Source organism: Callorhinus ursinus, unplaced genomic scaffold (assembly GCF_003265705.2).
Source record: "Callorhinus ursinus isolate GAN/ISIS: 27379988/994484 unplaced genomic scaffold, GSC_fseal_2.0 scaffold1, whole genome shotgun sequence".
NCBI lineage: Eukaryota > Metazoa > Chordata > Mammalia > Carnivora > Otariidae > Callorhinus > Callorhinus ursinus.
In genome coordinates this window covers 70,699,353-70,719,591 of record NW_027397063.1, presented here as the reverse complement: position 1 = coordinate 70,719,591, position 20,239 = coordinate 70,699,353, and the positions used below count along the sequence as shown (strand labels likewise).

At 47.3% G+C, this 20,239-nt stretch overlaps 1 protein-coding gene across 7 annotated transcripts in view; it reads left to right on the top strand.

Moving 5' to 3' along the window:
- Positions 1-20,239, top strand: part of ST6GAL1 (ST6 beta-galactoside alpha-2,6-sialyltransferase 1) — a 158,941-nt gene that overhangs the window by 32,822 nt on the left and 105,880 nt on the right. The window contains exon 1 of one of the 7 annotated variants that reach the window (XM_073895911.1): positions 259-399. The exons of 5 other annotated variants lie outside the window; for them this stretch is intronic. The gene's annotated coding sequence lies outside the window, so the exon portion shown is untranslated. Of the gene's footprint in view, positions 1-258; positions 400-18,634; positions 18,654-20,239 lie in introns of those variants that run through there. One more of the 7 variants, XM_073895905.1, reaches the window with a different exon arrangement.

Here is a 20,239-nt window from a genome sequence, read left to right as displayed (position 1 = left end):
GGGCCGGGGTGTCGCTGTGCTGGTCCCGGCCCAGGGACCGCCCTGGCTTCCCCCGGGCTCCGGGAGCCTACGGACCCACAACAAACCCACGTGCGCTCGGCCCCCGGGAGCCCGGCTTTCCCCACCGCACCGTCGGTGAGGTGTGGGACGCCTCGCAGACTCCGGGGTCCTGCGTATTCCCGCAGCTGGATTTGCGGACCGGGAAACTGAGGCCTGCGGGGGGCGGGTGGGGGCTCAGGCACCATAACAAACGCACGTGCGCTCCGCCGCGGGATCCCCGCGCCTCGCTGGCCCTGCCAGGGCCGCCCGGCGCAACCGGGCCATTGTCTCAAGCCGCGGGGGAGGGAGCGGCGCTCGGGGCGCCTCTTGCCGGAGGAGGACGACGGAGACATTGAAAAGGTACCACTTGGCCGTCAGACCAAACTGCCGGACTATAAAAGGGGGAAGCGAAACACGAAAGCACTTACAAAGCTTACCCCAGGCCAAGAGCCTGTCCCCGGCCGTGGTGCATTACTTGATGCGACCAGGACAGCCCCTCACTTCCACCGCACGTCTTAAAGACCCGGGTTTGAATTAAGGGTCCATGGGCTCCCCTCCCCCCCAAAAAAGACGGTGCCTAGCGCACCATTGTCCCTGCACTCTGGCGACTGTCCCTGCTGGGAGATGGCGAGCGCCTCCCCAGCCTGCAGAAAGAACGGTCCAATTTAAACAGCGCCCAGCGCGCTTTCGGTCTTCTTGGCCTCTTGCTTGCTCTTTGCCTTGTAGGTCCTTTCCTTGCGTCTAGCCAGCCCGGGGATCATTGGCCCCTTTTGGCTTGGGGCTTGTTATGTGTTTTTACACGCAAGGCTAGCTGAGGCCTCTGGTTCTGGGGGAGGGTTGCTCGTATCTTCAGTTCTATCAGTTTGAGAGAAATTCTGAGGTCCAGCGAGGAGAGGGCTCTTGTTTGTTTTGCTTTTTCTTTGCTTACATATGCTCTGCTCAGCTTGGCAGGTCTTAGTTAATCAGGCCTGTTCCGGCAGTGGTGACGTGGGTGGGAGGGTGAATCGGCCTCACAGGTGATGGTGTTGGTGCAGAAGCAAGCCCCTCAGGTCGTGGGAGTGGGCGGTAGGCGTGTGCAGGAGCCGAGGCACCGCTGCCAGAGGACCTGCCCAGCCATCCGGCCGCCAAGACCTCTGGAAAATTAAACCTGTCCCTGGGCAGAACTGGAGGGCCTTCAGGCTTACACCTCTGCTGCTGAGGATCCAGAGGGGATCTAGTGAACCCTCTTATTTTACAAGCTGGAAATGGAGACCTGGAAGGTGCAGCCACTTCTCCGAGTTGAAACCAAGTGACATCGGAAAGAGAGAGGATTTGAGTCCGGGTCTTTCAACTCGCACGCTGCCCCCAGGCCTTGCCAGCAACCAGAGGCGAAACCGGGATTCTGGGGTTGGTGTAAAAGTCCGTGACCATAGGCAGAACAGAGTTAAACAAAGAAAGTAATTCAGATTGAAGGCAGCACCCTTCCATTATCCCTTTCAAGAGCTCTTTATTCATTTGAGAAAAGACAGATTTAGTCGTTCTTGACTCTTCTCCTAGCCTTTCATAAGCTTAGTTATTTTTCTCTCATTGCTGCCCTTTTCCCCTCAGACTGGAATAGGGCCAACTGTGGGGACTTAGATGTTTTGCCTCTCATCCCTATGCCAGGAGGCCTTTGTTTGGGCCCAAGCATTGGGCTGTTGACATTGGCCCCGCAGGGAAGAGAGTGTCTCTAAGGGGGCTACTCCTGAGCCACTTGTGGGAGAACAAAGCATTGTTTTCATTGATTTTATTTAATTAAATTCTTTTTGAGAGTTCCACGGAAGCAGCTGCCTATTTTTATGTTTGGCAGAGGAGAAGTTGGAAAACCAAAAAAACACTTCAGGTCTGGGTTTCCCCAAAGCTAGTGTGCTGTTTCCTCCCGTCCCTGTTATCTCCTGGCTACACTTGTTTCTTTTCCTAGGGGTTCTAGAGGGTTTCATTTTTGTGGTCTTGCCACAGGGCACTTGAGTAAAGTTTTATCAGGATGCCCGCCTTATAAGGAACTTCTGAAATCCCCCGGCCAGACCCTTTTCTTTTCCAGATGGGAAAACTGAGGCCCAGAGACCTGCAGCCAGGTGTCTGCTTTTAGTGTCTCCTTTTGCATAAAGGAGTTGTTGTGGGTACCCCAGAGTAAAGTCAAAGTTATGATGGTTGTTATAACAACACCCTTTAAGTCGGAGAATGAATTCCTTAGGGATTTAAATAGGTGTCGGTTATTAAACAAAGCCATGGATCCCAATGGTCGCTATGGTAAGGAGCATTAACAGTCATCATCAGGGATCAGTTTTCCTTAGTGTCTACTAAATGGTATACTTTCCCCTTGTCCTGGCCTCCTCCATGTTCCCCAGTCTATTGCTTGCTTGCCCAGTAGGGAGCTGCTTTGAGTATCCTCATAAAGCAAAAGGCAGCAAGAAGTCGGAAGACAGAGACCCCACTTAGCTTTTTGTGCTACTTATCTTCCTTGGCTGTAGTTTCCTCCCTTGTACAGTGAAAGTCCTTCCTGCCCAGTCTCTGCACAGGCTGTACTAGTGGGATGGAAGATGCTTAGGCCTTGGAATCAGAGGAGCGGGGTTGAGTCAACCCTTCTCTCCTGGGTTCCTTGAGGATAGGATTGTATAATGTGAGGGGAAGAATGGGTATGTGTCTCCTGGACTTGTTTTGGGTATCAAGTCATGTGACACAGGCTAATGACTGCTCAGAGCTCTTGGCAGGCTTGGGAGACCCTATCTAGTGAGCAAAGAAGTGTGAACGTCTGCCAAATTGTAAAGTTGTGAAGAACGTGTGATTCTAAGGTAAATAAACCTAGTAAAAAAACAAATAAAAAGCAAAACCATAACCTTCATGCCCAAGTTATGCGGTCTAAAGTGATCCCATTCTATTCATTCCATATTTACCGACGAGCAGGCAGGCTCGGGGTGGGGTCCTATGCTGACCTGGAGTAACAAAGAAGCAGATCCGTTCTTTGCCCTATCACCCTTGCTCAAAACATGTTTGGATCTCCCTTTAGAAATTGTCCTCAGAAACCCACCGAAAATAGATCTAATTTATCTCAATATTGATCTGTGGGGGTATGGGGGTGGGTTATGAATCAAACCAAAAACTGAGTTGGGGAAAAACACCTTATTCTTGTTTGTATGCATGTATACTGAAATGACATGATAGCATTCTGGTTCCAATAGATGGACTTTTTAATAGTCTTATCTGTAACAGTGACATTGTAAGCAATGCAGTTTCAAAGTCATTACTAGGGTAATGGGTAGGCTTCAGGGTAGCCTTCAGAATCCATTTGGTGATTTAAATTTTATTTATTTGGGGCACCTGGGTGGCTAAGATGGTTAAGTGTCTGCCTTCGGCTCAGGTCATGATCCCAGGGTCCTGGGATCGAGTCCCGCATCGGGCTCCCTGCCCCTTGGGGAGCCTGCTTCTCCCTCTGCCTCCCTCCCTCTCTCTGTCTGTCTGTCTCTCATGAATAAATAAAATCTTTAAAAAAATAAATTTTATTTATTGTTCTGATTATAAAAATCAAGTATGCCCATTGAGGATAATTTGGAAAGTACAAAAAAGTATAGAGAAACAGAAAAATATTCCATCATTCAAAGGTAACCACTGTTAACATTTGGCAATTTTCCCACTGTTTTTTTTTTTTTTTTTTTTCAATGGATTTGTTTTCTCTAAATGGTTGAGAACATGCTGTATGTACAGTTATCTCTTGCCTTTCTTGCATAACCTTCTCAGATATACATGTCATGGTCTACATCAGCATTAAAGCTGCCTCTTTCATTTATCACCCGTATCAGCTGCTCCCCACGTCCCAGGTCACGTGGCCCATGGGATCTGATCATTCCAGTGATATTTCAGTGAGGGCCTGTAGAGGAAGGAGCTTCCAGCATCTTCTCCCTAACCCAACCTGCCTCAAGTGTTCAAACTCCAGCGATTTTTTTTTTTTTTTAAGAGAGAGAGACCACAGGCACATGAGGGTGGAGGGGGAGAGGGAGCGAGAGAATCTTAAGCAGGCTTCACGCCCAGCACGGAGTCTGACACAGGTCTCCATTTATGACACTCAGATCATGACCTGTGCGGAAACCAAGAGTCAGATGCTTAACCTACTGAGCCACCCAGGTGCCCTCGAACTCCAGCCATTTTTATGTAATTTTTTTTATTTTAGAAAAAGTTTAAAGTATAAGGTGAAGGGGCAAGTGTCCTACATGTGACCTTGGGTTCTCGTCCTGCTCTTGTAACCTCCAACAACTTGAACAGTTTCTGTAGGTATTAAGTCAGCAACTCCTTAGTCATTTCCTAATTCAGTCCTCACATATTTGAGTGCCCATGCTAAACCAAAGATGTATGAGAAGAGTTCAGCTTTTTTTAATCTTTTTTTTTAAAGATTGTATTTATTTATTTGACAGAGAGAGAATGAGAGAGAGCATGAGAGGGAAGAGGGTCAGAGGGAGAAGCAGACTCCCTGCTGAGCAGGGAGCCTGACGCGGGACTCGATCCCGGGACTCCAGGATCATGACCTGAGCCGAAGGCAGTCGCTTAACCAACTGAGCCACCCAGGCGCCCTGAGAAGAGTTCAGCTTTAAAGAAGCTCATGGTCCAGAGGCGCCTGGGTGGCTCAGTTGGTTAAGCATCTGCCTTCAGCTCAGGTCATGGTCCCAGGGTCCTTGGATTGAGCCCCGCATCGGGCTCCCTGCTCAGTGGGGAGTCTGCTTCTTCCTCTCTCTGCCCGCTCATGCTCTCTCTCACTATCTCTGTTGCTATCTCTTTCTCTCAAATAAATAAATAAAATTAAAAAAAAAACCCTCATAGATTTAGTCCCAATTACATATAAAGTCTTAAAGTACTGAAGTATTACATATTGTGGGAGCAGTAGAAATTAAGAGCACAAGTAATTGAGGATTTGATTAGTTTTTACCGAGGTATAATTGACATACAACATTATATTAGTTTCAGGTGTACAATTTAGTGATTTGGGCATTTGTGTATATTGTGAAATGATCACCACAATAAGTCTAGTTAAGCATCTGACTCTTGGTTTCGGATCAGGTCATGATCTTGGGTCGTGAGATGGAACCCCACGTCAGGTTCCATGCTGGGCGTGGAGTCTGCTTGTCTCACTCCCTCTGCTCCTTCCTTTGCACGTGTGCTCTCTCTCTTTCTCATAAATAAATTAAAAAATCTTAAAAAATAATCCATCACCACATATACAGAATTTTTTTTTCTTGTGATGAAGGATTTGAATTCTTGCTCATCATTTATCACAGGTGGACAAGCTAGTTTAAGCTCAGTGAACTTCAGTTTCCTTCTCTATAAAATGGGTAGCAAAGCCCTGACTTCACTGGGCCATTGTAAGGATTACATGGAATCATAGCTAAAGGGTCCAGTGCAGTGACAGGTATATAGGCAGCACTCAGTAAGTGAGTTATTATTGTTATAATTGAGATTTTTCACAACATGCAGAAACTTTGGCTCTGATATTTTTTCTTAAAATGATAGCAGACCATTGTATGGCTTTCGGTGCTGAGGGAAGCAGAAAATTCATTAAAATGGGACTACCTGCCAGGTGACAAATTGAGAGGGAAACGATCCACTTGCATGACGCATTATAAAAAAAGTCTTTTCCCCCTTCTCCTCTCCCCCCTTCTTCTTCTTCTTTTTTTAAGTAGGCTGCCCGGTGTGGAGCCCAGTGCGGGGTTTGAACTCATGACCCCGAGATCAAGACCTGAGGTGAGGTCAAGAGTCGGATGCTTAACCCACTAAACCCCCAAAAAGTCTTCTTAAGGACAATTTCAAACATACAAAAGTAGGAAGACTAGTGTAATGAAGCCCTGTGAACAATCACTTATCTTCAACAATGATCAAAATTCATCGCTGACCTATAGCCCCACAGTCTGCCCCAGATAACTTGGAAGCATATCCCAGACATCTTAATCGCATGATGCATATCTGAGACATTGGGTGGTCCTGCTCTCGGAGCCTGTCTCTGTTGTCACTGTTATGAGACAGTGTGTGTGTGTGTGTGTGTGTGTGTGTGTGTGTGTGTGTGTGTGTCAGAGGGAGAGGGAGCCAACCAGAGAACTTCTGAAGTGTTACTACTCAAGTGAGGAGGCTCTGCTGCATCCCAAACTGACAGGTTAGAAGGAGCACTGAATTTAGAGTCAGGAGCCTTCATTTTGCAGAATGTTCCCACCCTTTACCAGTTGTATGCTTTTGAGCACATTTGTAAAAGTTTGGCCAAGTATTGAATGAGGTCATCCACGTGCTAGCCCAAGCAGCTCGATGTTAGGTGGACCCGAGTCAGGCTGGACTCCAGCCTTCCCTTCCTGAGAGGCAGAGTTTCCGTATGGATTTAAGGCCCCAGACGACAGCCCCACCGCCCAGGAGGCGTTCGGGGAGTGTTGCTGCCCATCTCATTCTGAGAACGGGCTGCTTGCTCAGGTGGGCACCTGGCCCACAGGTCACCCCGTGCCCGTGAATCTCGCCTCGTCCCCTCTTACTTAGCCTTTCCCTCTGATTTGTAGATGAGGGCAAGGAGGCCCAGAGAAGGGAGGGTGTCTTCTAGCTGTGCCGAGAGACAGGCCCTGCCTGAGACCCCGTTCCCTCCAGGCTCCGTGAGCTTGGTTTCTTCTCTCTGGCTGTTCACCCAAGTAGGGATTTCTGACTCAACTGAAAGAAGAAAGTTGGTTTGCTTTAGTAATTAAGTTGAAGCCCTCTCTTTAATCCTCTGGGGGTCCCACTCTGTCAGCACTATGCCTTGTGGTCTCCAGCTGTCGCTAGCCAGCTGTGTGTCAGGCAAGATGCATGCCACCCTGGGCACCCCACCTCAGGGACCCAACTCTTAGCTCTCCAGGCCCCTTCCAGCTCTGAGATGATCAATGACAAAGGGGGACATGGAGACCCAGGGTCAGGGGGTTTCTCTATACACGTAGTAAATGAAATCTGCTTCAGTATTCAAACAGGGTAGAAAATGAACCCCCTCACTTTTTGCCATTTTCCTTGATCCACTTCTCTCTGAAGTGGGATCTGTTTGCACTTTGTGGGTCCTTCAGCCCCTTTGGTATATACATTTATGTGTATATTCCATGGTTGTATGCAGATACATTCTAAAAATTCAGTAAATAGGGGAGCCTGCGTGGTTCAGTCGTTGGGCGTCTGCCTTCGGCTCAGGTCGTGATCCCAAGGTCCTGGGATCGAGCCCCACGTCAGGCTCCCTGCTCAGCGGGGAGCCTGCTTCTCCCTCTCCCTCTGCCTGCCGCTCTCCCCGCTTGTGCTCGCGCTCTCATGCATGATTTCTCTTTCTCTCTCAAATAAATAAATGGAAGTCTTAAAAAAAAAACCTCAGTAAATAAATTCCATTATAACTGCCACTTTGCAAACCTGCATTTTTCACTTTACTGTACGTATTGGAGCTCTTTCCCTATCAGTGTATGCAGATATTTTTCTCGTAGCTGCATTACACTCCATACGATGATGTTTATTTAACCATAAAAATGTTCCATAAAAATATATTTTGAAGTGTATTTAGACCCTTGACATATGGAACAATGGTTGTAAATGTCAGTTTAAGTCAACTCATTAAGCTCTGGGAAGGGTGGCGAGGGAAGGGATGGGCACAGGGACACTGAGGACCACACCCTGGAAAGCTGGAACAAAGGGCTCCTGGGAAATTACTAAGAGGCTGACTGTTTGGACAGGGTTATTTTTGGAGAAGCCTGCCTGCTTGGGTGCCCGAGGCTGCAAGGGCAAGACACTGAGCTGCGTCATCACCTTCTCCTCCTCCTTGCACTGTCCCCGGCACCGGCCCCTCCAAGTTTGTTTCTGTTCCCAGGACGCCCCCCCCCCCCAGGAGAGACCCAGGGGGAGGCCTGGAACTGGAGAGAGAGGGATGGAGGAGGGAGAAGGGAAGGAGAGGAGTATTTGGTATCAGGCTTGGAGGAGGGAGTACCCCAGTGCTCCTCGGCTCTGCCTGATCAGACCCATCTGGAGTGTTCTGTTTCTCTGGCTCCAATACAGATCATGGTAAAATGCAGCACACCCAGAGAGGGGCTACTTGGAAGACAGAAGCTTAAGCCACCCTATTGAAAGTGGGATGAATGCAGAAACTGGGCTTTCTAGCCTGCAGGGAATAAGAAGAGGCACCTTCTTCACGTGGAGAAAGGATCAGAAGCCCCCTGGGTGGTTGCCGTGGAAGGGAGAACCAACATAGGTTGGGGGAGACATGGTGGCATGGCAGATAAGGAACAGCTTACTCAGCAGAGCTGTCCAACCATGGAACAAGCTATGTCACAGGGCAGCGAACGCCCTGTCGGGGGCGGGGGGGAGCATTCACGCAAACGTTGCCCGTGAACTTGTCTGCCATCAGAAGATTCCTGCTTTGCAGACCCGGTTGACCCAAATGCCTGCAAAGAAGGCCCCTTCCGACCTTGGGAGTCAATGACCCTGGGGCGGGTAGCAGAACGAGGCAAAGTAGGACTGCGGGGTTGGGGCACGTTATAGGGGACGTAACCGGAGCAGCTCTCACCTGCTTTGTAAAGGTGGAAAACAAATGGACGCTTTCAAAGGAGGCTTAACCATTGTTTCCCCTGGATCTTGGCAACCCTCCTCCCGTTCTGTCCTTGGCTTCAGCCTACTTGACTTTATATTCACAAATTATTTCCACAGTAATAAATATATCACATACACTTTAGATGACCAGGAAATCTGGCAACCAGAAAAGAACTACATGTCCCAGGAGGATGATTGTAAATTTTTTTTTCATTACAGTCTTTCTAAATCTGCATCCATCTCCTGGTTTCCCTAGCACAGTGATGAGATGTCATTCGGCTTTAATTTTAGCAACACACTACCCTTTGCAACCTCTTGAAGGTCCTCCGGGCTAGAGTTGACAGCATCCACCATATTTATATTTAATGCTTGTCCCTTTCTTTCCTGAGGATGAGGAAGAGCCTCTTGGACTTCAGTGTTAGTTAAGTCTTGGTGAGGGCAGCGTAGCAAGTTTACCATGTTCTGGGATTTTGCTGTGCTCCTGGCCCTGATGAAGCACTGTGTATGTTTTCTCATCCAGTCCTCATAGCGACACTCCGTGTCTTGGTATCATTAGCTCCATTTTGCAGATGAGAAAACTGAGCTTCAGAGAAGGACAGAGACTCACCCAAAATTCCACTGCTGCTAAGGACAGAGGCTGATATGGGGCATAGCTTTTTCTCTGTGTTATGTTACAGGTTTTTCCACTGCTAATAATTCTAAGTCCTTTGAGTCTGAGACAGTGGTTCAATTCCGAGTTTCACTGGGGGCTTGGCTGAATTTCTCCCTAGAGGGGCCGATGGAGGTTTTCTATCTTTCCCCTGAGAACATATGAAGGAAAGAATTCATGGGAGAGTCATGTGTGGATAGCATTTTCTCATTCCCCTTTTTGGTAAGAGTTTGTGTCAATCCTGGTTTGCCCTTTTAAAAAACTTTTTGCTTGCCCTTTAAAGCTGGGATATCCACCTGACTCATTATCTTGTTATGACTGGGCATAAACCCACTGGTGGTGAGTATGGCCACAGATTGGGGGTTACCACTGCTTGGCTCCCTCACATGCCTTTAGCTTGTAAATGCAACTCGGTATAGGCACGGTGAAGGGCTTACCTTGCACCTGTGGTTCTAGGCTCTCAAACAGTTTCTTCTCTTTTGGAATTTATTATACATTAATTTATTCATCAAATATTTATTGAGTGCCGATTATGTGCTAGTCATTGTGCAAGGCATTAGGAATATTTACATAAAGGGCACATGTTGTAGATAACACGCACACACGCATTCAGTGTAACGAGCAGGGCCTTGGAGGTCAGCAGCAGACAGACTTCCTGTGTCACCCTCTTCCTCTTAGAGCCCTTGCTTTGTTCGTTCATTCAACAAACTTTGAATGTCCGCTGTAGCCTGTGTACAATGTGCATTTTTAGAACAGAGACCCCAACATTCCCATAGTTTTGTTCTTCAGTTGGAGGAGGGCATGCAGATGTTAGTTGCGATATTGTGTGATAAATGTCATGAAGTGGGGAAGAAGGTGTAGGGAGTTTGAGAAAGCTTTCCGGGGCAGGTGACACCACACCTAAAGCTGGGTCTTGGAGGGCAGGAGCCGTTAGCCTCCAAGGAAAGGGCACTTGAAGGAGAAGGGGCTGAGGGAGCAAAAGTGTGGGGTAAAACATGGCTCGCTGCATGTGGGGGGAACCACTAGCAGGTTGGTGTTTCTGGAAATGAGCGCGGAGGTCAGGAAGTGGTGGGGACGGGGCTGGACCATTACCTGCATTATCTATAATTTTCGTAACTTCCCTATGTGGGATATGTACCATTATCATCCCCATCTAGTAGGTGAGGAATCAATGGCTGAAGGAGGTTCAGCACTAGGGGACAAATTGAGGTGCTTGTCCTTGAATGTAGGCCTACTCAGCTCCCATGACAGTGCCTGCAGAGGCAGGCTGGGAAGGTCTCGCTTGCTGGCTAAGGTGCTTGTTCCTTCTCTTTTGATCTTTTAAGGATAATATCCTGCTGAATCTTCTTCCTTCCACCTGCGTCATAGTGTTTTCCAACATATAGTTAAATTGGGACTAGTGGGGCTGGTGTTGAAGCCTTCCTCTGAGTATTGGTTCTAGTTTTTGCCCTCCTTTTCATTCAGAAAATCAGTACTCCAGAAGTCTTCAAAGAAAACCTTTATGTGCCTAACCATATACGAAAAGGGAGATGAAGATTCATGCCCTTTCTCAAAAGTTCCAGGTTCACTTTGTAGCCCAAGCATTACCTGTGAATGTTTAGTTCCAATAAACCGTTGGGGACCGGAGAAGGAGCAATCAGTCTGGGCTGGAAGAGTCTGGAACAGGTGGGTCTGGAGCTGTTCCTTTAAGAATGAGTAGGATCAGGAAGGTGGATGACTCACAGATGACCTATGAGTAAAATTATTCTGTCTCTCCCAGTGAAAAATGGGATCCCATTGGCCTATTCTCCCCATCTCCCAAGCTAATTTCTGGCTTGGAGTTGGCTCTTGGGTTGGAGAGACAGTATCCATTCAAGCATTCAAGTAAAGTTTTTTGAAAAGTAACCAATAGAGAGCTCAGAGACAAGATGATCAAACTATGGAATGAAATAAAGAATAAGGAAACAAATGATGATATAGACATCACTATGGAAAAGTTACTAAAAAAACTAAATTGTTCGAGAGGGAAGGCTTGAGGAGAATCACAGCATATGCCGAGAACAATAAGGAAATTAATCAGAGAAAATCAGAGATCTAAAAGTCCTCCGGAGGTGATCTTTCAGAACGGTAACTGGGGTATCTGCAGAGACACATGTCACTTCTGCTCGTGGTCTGTTGACCAAAACGTGGACACACCTGAGTGTAAAGGCGGCTGGGAGAACATCTCCAGCTGGGGGGCTGGGCCCCCTCTGAAAACTCTGGTTTCAGGAAGGTCTTGGAAAATGGATATTGGGACCTATTTGTCTCTGTGCAGAGCAGAAAGTCCTGTTGGCCTCAGGCTTGATCAGCAACAGGAGAAAACTTGAGAACATGGAGAAGAAATATTCACAGGGCTCTGAGGGAAAGGCAGTGTGACTGAAAACTGCACTGAAGTAACTCACTCCCCCAGGATAAGGCAGGTGGCCAGTTCTCATGTGTGCAAGAACTCAGGGAATATAGCATATAGGGGCACTTCTTGGGAAAACCTACTTGCTGATGAAAAGGATGAATCCAAAGTGCACTTAGGAAGGCATGGTTAAGGGTCATTTTGTGAGCCCCCTCCTTTAAAAAAAAAAAAAAAAAAGATTATTTATTTATTTATTTTAGAGAAAGAGAGCGTGTGAGCCCTTAATCTACTCAAATAGAGAGAAGTGAAGCAAGGGTTGGCAGGAAGGCTAAGGAATTGAATGTGAGAAGTAGCAAGGAAGTGAGGGACGTGGATGGCTGGGGGAGGATGCAGAGCACGCCTGTGTGCTAACCTTCCCGCTCTCAGACTGTCTAAAGAGACAAAGTCATGGCTCCAACATTTCAACTCATTCTTTTCTTAAACTTGGAGGGATCTTTAAGGAAATAATATCTGTTTTGGTGGAGAAACATTTATGAGAAGTCCAGCTTTTTAAAAATTTTCCTTTTCTGTAGAATGGAAATAAAATACAATTTAAAAATAAAAAAAATAGCTATTTTATCAAGCATTTCAGCCATCCTTGTCTCATGCATGCTGCCCTCCTCCACGCTTCTATCCACATGTCAATGTAGAGACATGTAAGGAGTGATATTAATCTATTTTTTTTTCTGGATAGTGGGATCTTGGGTGGCTTTTAGTTCTGTATAATTTTGTGTTAGGCTATCAAAAGGTATTGTTGGGGCACCTGGGTGGCTCAGTCGGTTAAGGGTCCGACCCTTGGTGGCAGCTCAGGTCATGATCTCAGGGTCTTGACATAGAACCCCGCGTGGGGCTCCCTGCTCAGCACGGAGTCTGCTTGTCCCTCTCTGTCTGCCCCCCCTCATGCTCCCTCCCTCCCTCTCTCTCTCTCAAATAAATAAAATCTTAAAAAAAGATATTGTTAAATACTGATGCTCAGGGTGTGGGGAGCAGGGGCAGATGCAATGGATGAAGAGGACATTGTGTTTTCACGGGGAAGTTGGCGAGTCGGTTACATGAACAATGAACTCTAGGCAGAATGAGACACTGTAAACCAGATGACTCAGTGGGTGGCGGGGCCCAGAGGTTGAAGAGGAATGTTTCACCAAGGAGATAGAGTTTGAACTGGATGCTGAAGAATGGAGAGTTCTGATGGGTGGAGAATGGGGGAAGAGCATCCCTGGCCCGGCGTGCCAGGTATGACGGACCGTATCTCTAGGCTGCCCAGCAGCCCTATTAGAGAATGGGCATAATTATCCCTATGGTACAGATGGAGAAACTTGAGGTTAAGAGAGAGAGATTTATTTGCCTGCAGTTGCACAATAGGAGACTGTGGCTTGAATCCCCTGAGCTGCCTGCATGGCAAAGCCCCTGGTTTTTCTACCACGCTATGATTTGTGGTGCACAGAAGACCAGAAGCGGCCACCTCTGTGCAACATAAAATATAAAAATACAAATAAATATAAAAAATATTTTTTATAGTTAAAGACTTTCTAGATAACTATACTTCATATATTTTACCTACATGGAGACTTATGAAATATAAATAAATCTCTTTTCCATGTAAATTTCAGGTAAATATAAGAGCCTAATTATGGCCCAGACGGTAGTTGTTTGTAGCCTCAAGCTACTTAGTCCTAACACTAATTTCCTTATCCATAAAAGGGGATAATAGTTGTGGGGCTGCCTACCCTCAGATTTGTTTTCATGTTCAAATGAGATCATAGATGTGAAAAGATGACAAAGAATAAAAGAGCCACACAGAACGGTTTGTTATTGTGGGCACACCCCTTGCCCTTCTGAGAACTTAGAGACATCTGTTCGAGCACCCATAGGTGTCCATAAAAACTCCCACAGTCACAGACATGCTCCCTGCAGTCTTGCCCCAAACCACTTGGTCACCAGGCAAGAAGCTGCGCTCTCCTGACTTAGACAAGCAGCTGGGGGCTATGAGGGGAGGCCGTGGAGAGGGAGGGAGGCAGGTCCTCTGTCTGGGTCTCCTGCCTGCCTTCCTGGTTGCTGGCAAAGTCTGGGCCAGAGCTGAGCGAGGCGGGGCAGCTGTGAACAGCGTGGTGAGTTATCCAGGGCAGAGGAGGGTGTCCCAGACACGCCAGGCCACGGGACGGAATGTCGCAGCTGCCAAGTGAGCAGGCCCTGCCAGGTCCGCCTGGTAGAGGCTTGTGGTCTGGAAAAGGGACAGGAGGGGCAGAGATGCCAGGGGCCTCTGGAGCAGGCTTTACTTTTCAGGAGTGCTGATGAGAACAAGGCAGGGCCCTGGCCTCAGAGAAATTGGTCTCCAACACAATACATCAGGGTGGGCTGGTAGCCAGACCTCAGGACCGAGCTAGTGTGGCCTAAGGCAACTCACATTTTGCCCCAGGAAGGATTGGGATTGTTTGAGGTTCTGGAGTGGGGCCTACCGTGCCACTGGGGGCGGTGGGGGGTGGGGGTGGTGTCCAAAAGTCCTGTTGTGTGCGTTGTGTGGAGGGTGATGGGTGGTTTTAGAGAGAACGAAGCTACTCGTTACTGCTGAAGAAACCAATTTCTTCATCCTACTGGTCTCTCGACTATGTTGACACAGGCTTTTTACTCTGCTAGCTCAGGATGGGCCCCTTCAATTGCTGGCACCTTCAGCAAAGAGAAGGCCTTTCATCTCGGACACTGTACTCCTGTTGTTACGTGAAGTCAGCTATGTTAGACAGTGGCCCCCTGGATGGCAGGATGCTGACTGGGCTCTCAGCACAGCCCAGGCCCAGCATGGTGCCCAGCCCTCCCCGGGCTTGCCCTCTGCCCCCCCGAGACCAGGATGCAGTCAACCCCAGTGAGCTTGAGCAGGTGCTTTCTAGGGAAGGTCAAGGTGTGAGAGCACAGTGGGAGATGCAGGAGCCCAGGTGGGGGACGCTCAGGGCAGTCCTTTTTCACCGGTCACTTCTGGCCTCGGAAGTGAGACCCAAGCAGCAAGATGAAATAGCAAATGTTCTCTGGGCTGATCCGTGGAGCTGAGCCCTAGGGCAGGTGGAGTCATGTTTAGGACCTTGCTCTTCTTTTTCTCATCCTGTTGGGAACCAGGGTCATAGGAATTTGTCCCAGGTAAGAAGGGGGCAGGGCATTGAGGGAGCTCTGACAAAAGCAGTTGTGTTGGACCCTCATTTATCCAAGCAGACAGGCTTTGTCAATTGTCTGGTGTTGGGAGGATGCTGGCCCGGGGCCTGAGCTGGGGGTGGTTAATGACAGTGTAGGGAATAAATCCCCAGAAGACGCTTCCTGCCAGAGGGCTTGTGGTGGTTCCTTTTTTGCTCTACACAATGAACATTTCATTCTGGCCTATAAATCCAGAGGAGAGCAAAGATCAGGTAAGGAGGAGATGGATGAAAGGCACTTCCCAGGGACAGGCTTCTGCACTTGGAGAGTACTGCTCTTGTCTCCGGGACTGTCCAGGTGGCACCCAGAGTGGGGGCTGGGAGGCAACTCCCTGGCTTCCCCATTACCATCTGCAGGGTCCTCTTTCTCAGAAAACCCTGTCATGTTGTGAAAAACACCACATGCTGTGCAGCCAGATAAACTCGGATTTAATTCCAGATATGCCTCTACTTCTTTTTCTTCTTCTTCTTTTGGCCACTTACTTCGCTGTCTGAACTCAGGAACTCACCTTCTCTGACCCTCAGTTTCTCATCTGTAATCTGTATTAATCATTGCTACCTGACAGCATTGGTGTGAGTCCTGGGTAGTGCTTAACCTAGTACCAGCATGTAATTAGTGATAATAAGTGGTGGTTATTTTTAATGTCATAGTGATTTTCAGTTATTGGCCATGGGCCTGGCACTCTGCTAGGCACTGTGGATCGGAAGCTACGTGAGGTTCAGCCCCTTCCTGGAGGAGCCTCTGTCTAGGAGGAGAGGTGGGGGTACAGTCAGGATGCAGATGAATGGGAGCTGCACATGTTGCTGATGGAGCAAAAGGCAGGGGCCGGGCGGGCCCAGAGAGGACCAGGTGAGATCCCCACGGGGGGATGGGGAGGGGTTGCCTGGGCAGTTAGGGTAGGGTAGAAGGCAGTTCACACCCGGGATTTGGCATGAGATCCACTGATAAGGGCCGGCAGGAGCTGACAGTAGGGGACAGTGGGGGACCTGCAGGGGAGCCCACAGGGCTTCTACCCCCTGCTGGCATTCGAGTTCACACAGTTTAGGCTCAGGATAGAGTATGCAGTCTTTTTCCAGCAGTTGGGTAGACATGGACAGGGTCCTAGCCAAGACTGGCTCGGGGAGGGGGTGTTGAGATGGCACCTATCACCACAGAGATCTCTCCAGGTTCAGGGCTAGGATCAAGGGTGGACCTTCCCAGAGGGAGTAGCACAGATCACCAGACGGGAATTACAAATATGGAACCCCTGAAATGCAGGCTTCACAAAACTTTGGCGCAAAACTGTTGTCACGTTGAGACTCGGAGAGGCTGGGTGGGAGGGGTGACTGGTGAATGCCAGTGCTCAGGGTCACAAGCAAAGAACCACAGGGCACCTCCTTAACATTAACATTTCAGGATAGACATTTGTGATTTTAGTTACTTGCAAATGACTTCAAAACCCGTGATAGATACAAATTGAGTGAATCATTTGGATGAGATAAAAACAAAGTTATATTTGATGTTTGCTACAAGGATAGTTTACTTCACTTTGCTGGTGATAAAAATAAACGTAACAGCTTTCATTTACTGGACTCTTATGGTGTGCACCTTACAGGGATCTCACGTAACCCTGATTACCTCCAGCTCACTCCCCCCAACCACGCCTGCTGCCCCCAGCTGAATGCCACGGTAGAGAAGCAGACCGCTGTCCTGATGGCTCCCGCTCTAATTCACCATCATGATCCTTAAGTGGACTTGGGCATTGTCAGGCCATCTTTCTCCATTCCCTGGGTGCAGTGGTTCTCAACTCTGGCTTCCATTAGCATTACCTGGGGGAGATCATAAAAGGTACTGCAGCCTGAATGCCACCTAGAACGAATGAATTCAGAGTCTTCGTGGAGTGGACCTGGACATCTCAACCCTTTTTTAAAGCTCGGCTGTTGATTCCAATGGGCAGTCTTGGCTGAGAACCACTGCCATTTTCTCTGATCTAGGTGACCGTTCATACCTCTTTCTCGGTCTTCAAACCTCCCATCCTTACTTTCAGAACCTTGTTTCCCACTTACCTGAGAAAGTAATGGCAATCAGAGAACTTTCACACCTTCTTTCCGCCACCAAATGTACGCCCATAAATTCTACTTTCTGCCTGTTACTGTGGATGATGAATTCTTTCTGCTCCTATTTAAGACCGACCCCTCCACTTGTGTGCTGTGTCCTATTCCCTTACTTAATTAAGGACATGACTCCAGCAATATTCCCTTCTCTTTCCAATGTTTCTCTCTCTCTGCTGGCCCATTCCCATCTGCCTGCCCCATCTGTCTATCTGTGGCTGTTGTTTTTCTCCCACTGAAACGCACCCACACGCATATGCACATGCACTTCTTCCCCTGACCTCATCTACCCCGCTAGCTGCTGCCTCATTTCTTTGTTCCTTGAAAGAATCATTTGCTCCCTGTAACTCCTCTTCTCTCCTGACTTAAGCCCAGTCGAATGAGTACTTTGCCTCCATCACTCCACAAAAACCACACCTGTCAGGTTCACCAGTGACCTCCATATTGTCAATCCCAATGGTCAAGTCTCAGTCCTTCTCTTGATTTATCAGCAGCGTTTGATTGGTTGGTTCTTCCATTTCTCTTGACAAAGTGTTTTCTCTTGGCTTCTGGAATAGCACACCCTTTGGTTCTCGTCTTCTGTCACTGGCTTCTCCTCAGTTTCTTTTGTTAGCTCATCTTCACTTGTTCACTTTGGAGCACCTCAGGGAGCAGCCCTTGGACTTGACCTCTTCTCTGTCTCCTCACTCCCTGGTGATCTCCTACCATCCATATGCCAACAACCCTCAAGTTATAGCTCTATCACAGACCTTTCCCTGAATGCCATACTCTTATATTCAGTTACCGCATTTCCTTGGGTGTCAAATAAACATCGCAATGATGACAAGTCCAAGACTGAACTGCTTTTACCTCGAAAACCTCCATTCCCCACTTTAGGAGAAGACAGCTTCATCTTTCCAGTTGCTAGGGCTTCAGACTATGGAGTCACTCTTGACTCTCCTTTTCTCATGCTGCATCCAGGCTATCAGCAAACCATCTCAGCTGCACTTGCAAAGTAAATCAAGGAACTGACTACTTGTTTGATCCACTAAATTCATGCTGGTCAAGGACAGATCAATCTCTGCTTTTAATTTTTAGAATAGCTTCATAACTGGGTCTTCTACTTACATTCCTGCTCCTGTGGTCTCCTCAAAACAGCAACTAGATTGATCACGTTAAAAGATGTAGTATGATGTCATTTTTCTGTTCAGAAACCAACAAGGGCTCCCCATTTCACTTAGAGCCAAAGTTCTTTGAAGGGTCTACAAGGTTCTGCAGGATTCGGTCCTCAGGACCTCATAGACTTCAGCTCCTATAATTTTCTGTCCCTTTGTTCTGTATTACTTCATGTCCCTTAAACATAAATCACATTTCTTTTTTATTTTTTACTCAGAGCCTTTGCACTGCTGTTCCACTCAGTTGGAACACCCTTCCTTCATACACTCTCCTTGTGTTCCCTTTCTTTTCCTGAATTCAGGTTTCTTTCTTTCTTTCTTTCTTTCTTTCTTTCTTTCTTTCTTTCTTTCTTTCTTCTTTCTTTCTTTCTTTTTAAGATTTTATTTATTTATTTGACAGAGAGAGACACAGCGAGCGAGAGAGGGAACACAAGCAGGGGGAGCGGGAGAGGGAGAAGCAGGCTTCCCGCTGAGCAGGGAGCCCGATGCGGGGCTCGATCCCAGGACCCTGGGATCATGACCTGAGCCGAAGGCAGATGCCCAACGACTGAGGCACCCAGGCGCCCTCCTGAATTCAGGTTTCTAACTAACTGTCACCTTATTTGAAAGGTTGTTCTGACCATCTTATATATAAGATAATCTGCATCCCGCTGGCTCTCCCCCCTTTATCCTGCCTGTTGTTCTTCGGTGGCATATATGGCCACCTGGCTTATTTACTCTGTGTCTCTTCTCACTGGGAAGTTGTTTCTATGAGGGCGGGGACTTTGATCTCTTTTGTTCGTAATTATTTTCCTAGGACCCAGAGCAATGCCTTAGGAATAGTGGGCAAAATACATAGTTGTTGGCTGAATTTAAGTTAATCCTCACATAAACACTTCAGAATAAGTTGGAATTACCCAACGTTTATAGATGAGGACACCGAGGCTCAGGGAAGTTAAGTAGCTTTTTCAAAGTAACAGGGCTTGCTAGGATAGAACCAGGACGCACACTTTCCAAGCGACTAGACGCTCTCCCTCTTGAGCCTGGCCTCCCCTAACCCCCCCCATTCCAACTTGCCTCATTTTTTTCCACCTCTCATTGCAAGCAGGCAGACCCACAGAGTGACAAAATCCCTGTGAATATGCCCCAAGTGTGACTGGAGGTGTAGGAGGTGCATACGAAACGCACACACTATATCTGATCTACAGTTTCCAAATCCAAAAATCTGTAAAAACCAAGTTTTATTTTTAACCTGTTTGGTGGCAAAACCTGTCCCGGACTAATGTGAGGCTATTTATAAATCTGTAACCTACTTAGCATAAACATGCATTTGTTCTGCGGCAGAAATATTACTCGCTCTCATTATGAAGAGCTGCCCTGCCCCAGCTGCAGGTGTTAGTCAATATAGTGTGTAGGCCGCATACCACTTTTCCGAAATATGAAAGCATTCTGAATTCTGACACTTAGCAGGCCTCGGAGATGCCTGATAAGTGATTATGGACCTGTGTTAATGCTTTCCTAAATGTCTGGCCTTTGAAACTATGCCTGGAAAACAAGTTTTTTTTTTTTTTTTGTTTTTTTTTTTTTTTTTTTTTATTTTCCTGGTAACTAAAACTTCTTCTAAGGATCTTTCCAGGAACAAACTCAAATTTAAGACCCGATTAAGATCAGGCACACAGCAGGCCAACCTGAGAAGGGCGAGTGCGAGAAACCTTTCTAAAACAGGGAATGAATAAAAGTCTATATATTGGACAGTGAAACTGTCTCCCCAACTTCCTTTTTTGTGGTTACCACAGTGCTAGAAGCTAGGGTTATCTCCCCCCTTTCTCTAGTCATGACATTAGAGGGGTCTTTCTGCATAAACTTAATAGTCCAAGAGAAAAGGCCTATAGATATTGATATTTAGAGTTTCTTTCTTTCTTTTTCTTTCTTTCTTTCTTTCTTTCTTTCTTTCTTTCTTTCTTTCTTTCTTTCTCTCTCTCTCTCTCTCTCTCTCTCTCTCTTTCTTTCTTTCTTTCTCTCCTTCTTTCTTTCTTTCTTTTTTTCTTTTAATTTAATTTAATTTTATTATGTTATGTTAGTCACCATACAATACATCATTAGTTTTTGATGTAGTGATCCACAATCCATTGTTTCTTTATAACACCCAGTGCTCCATGCAGTACGTGCCCTCCTTAATACCCAT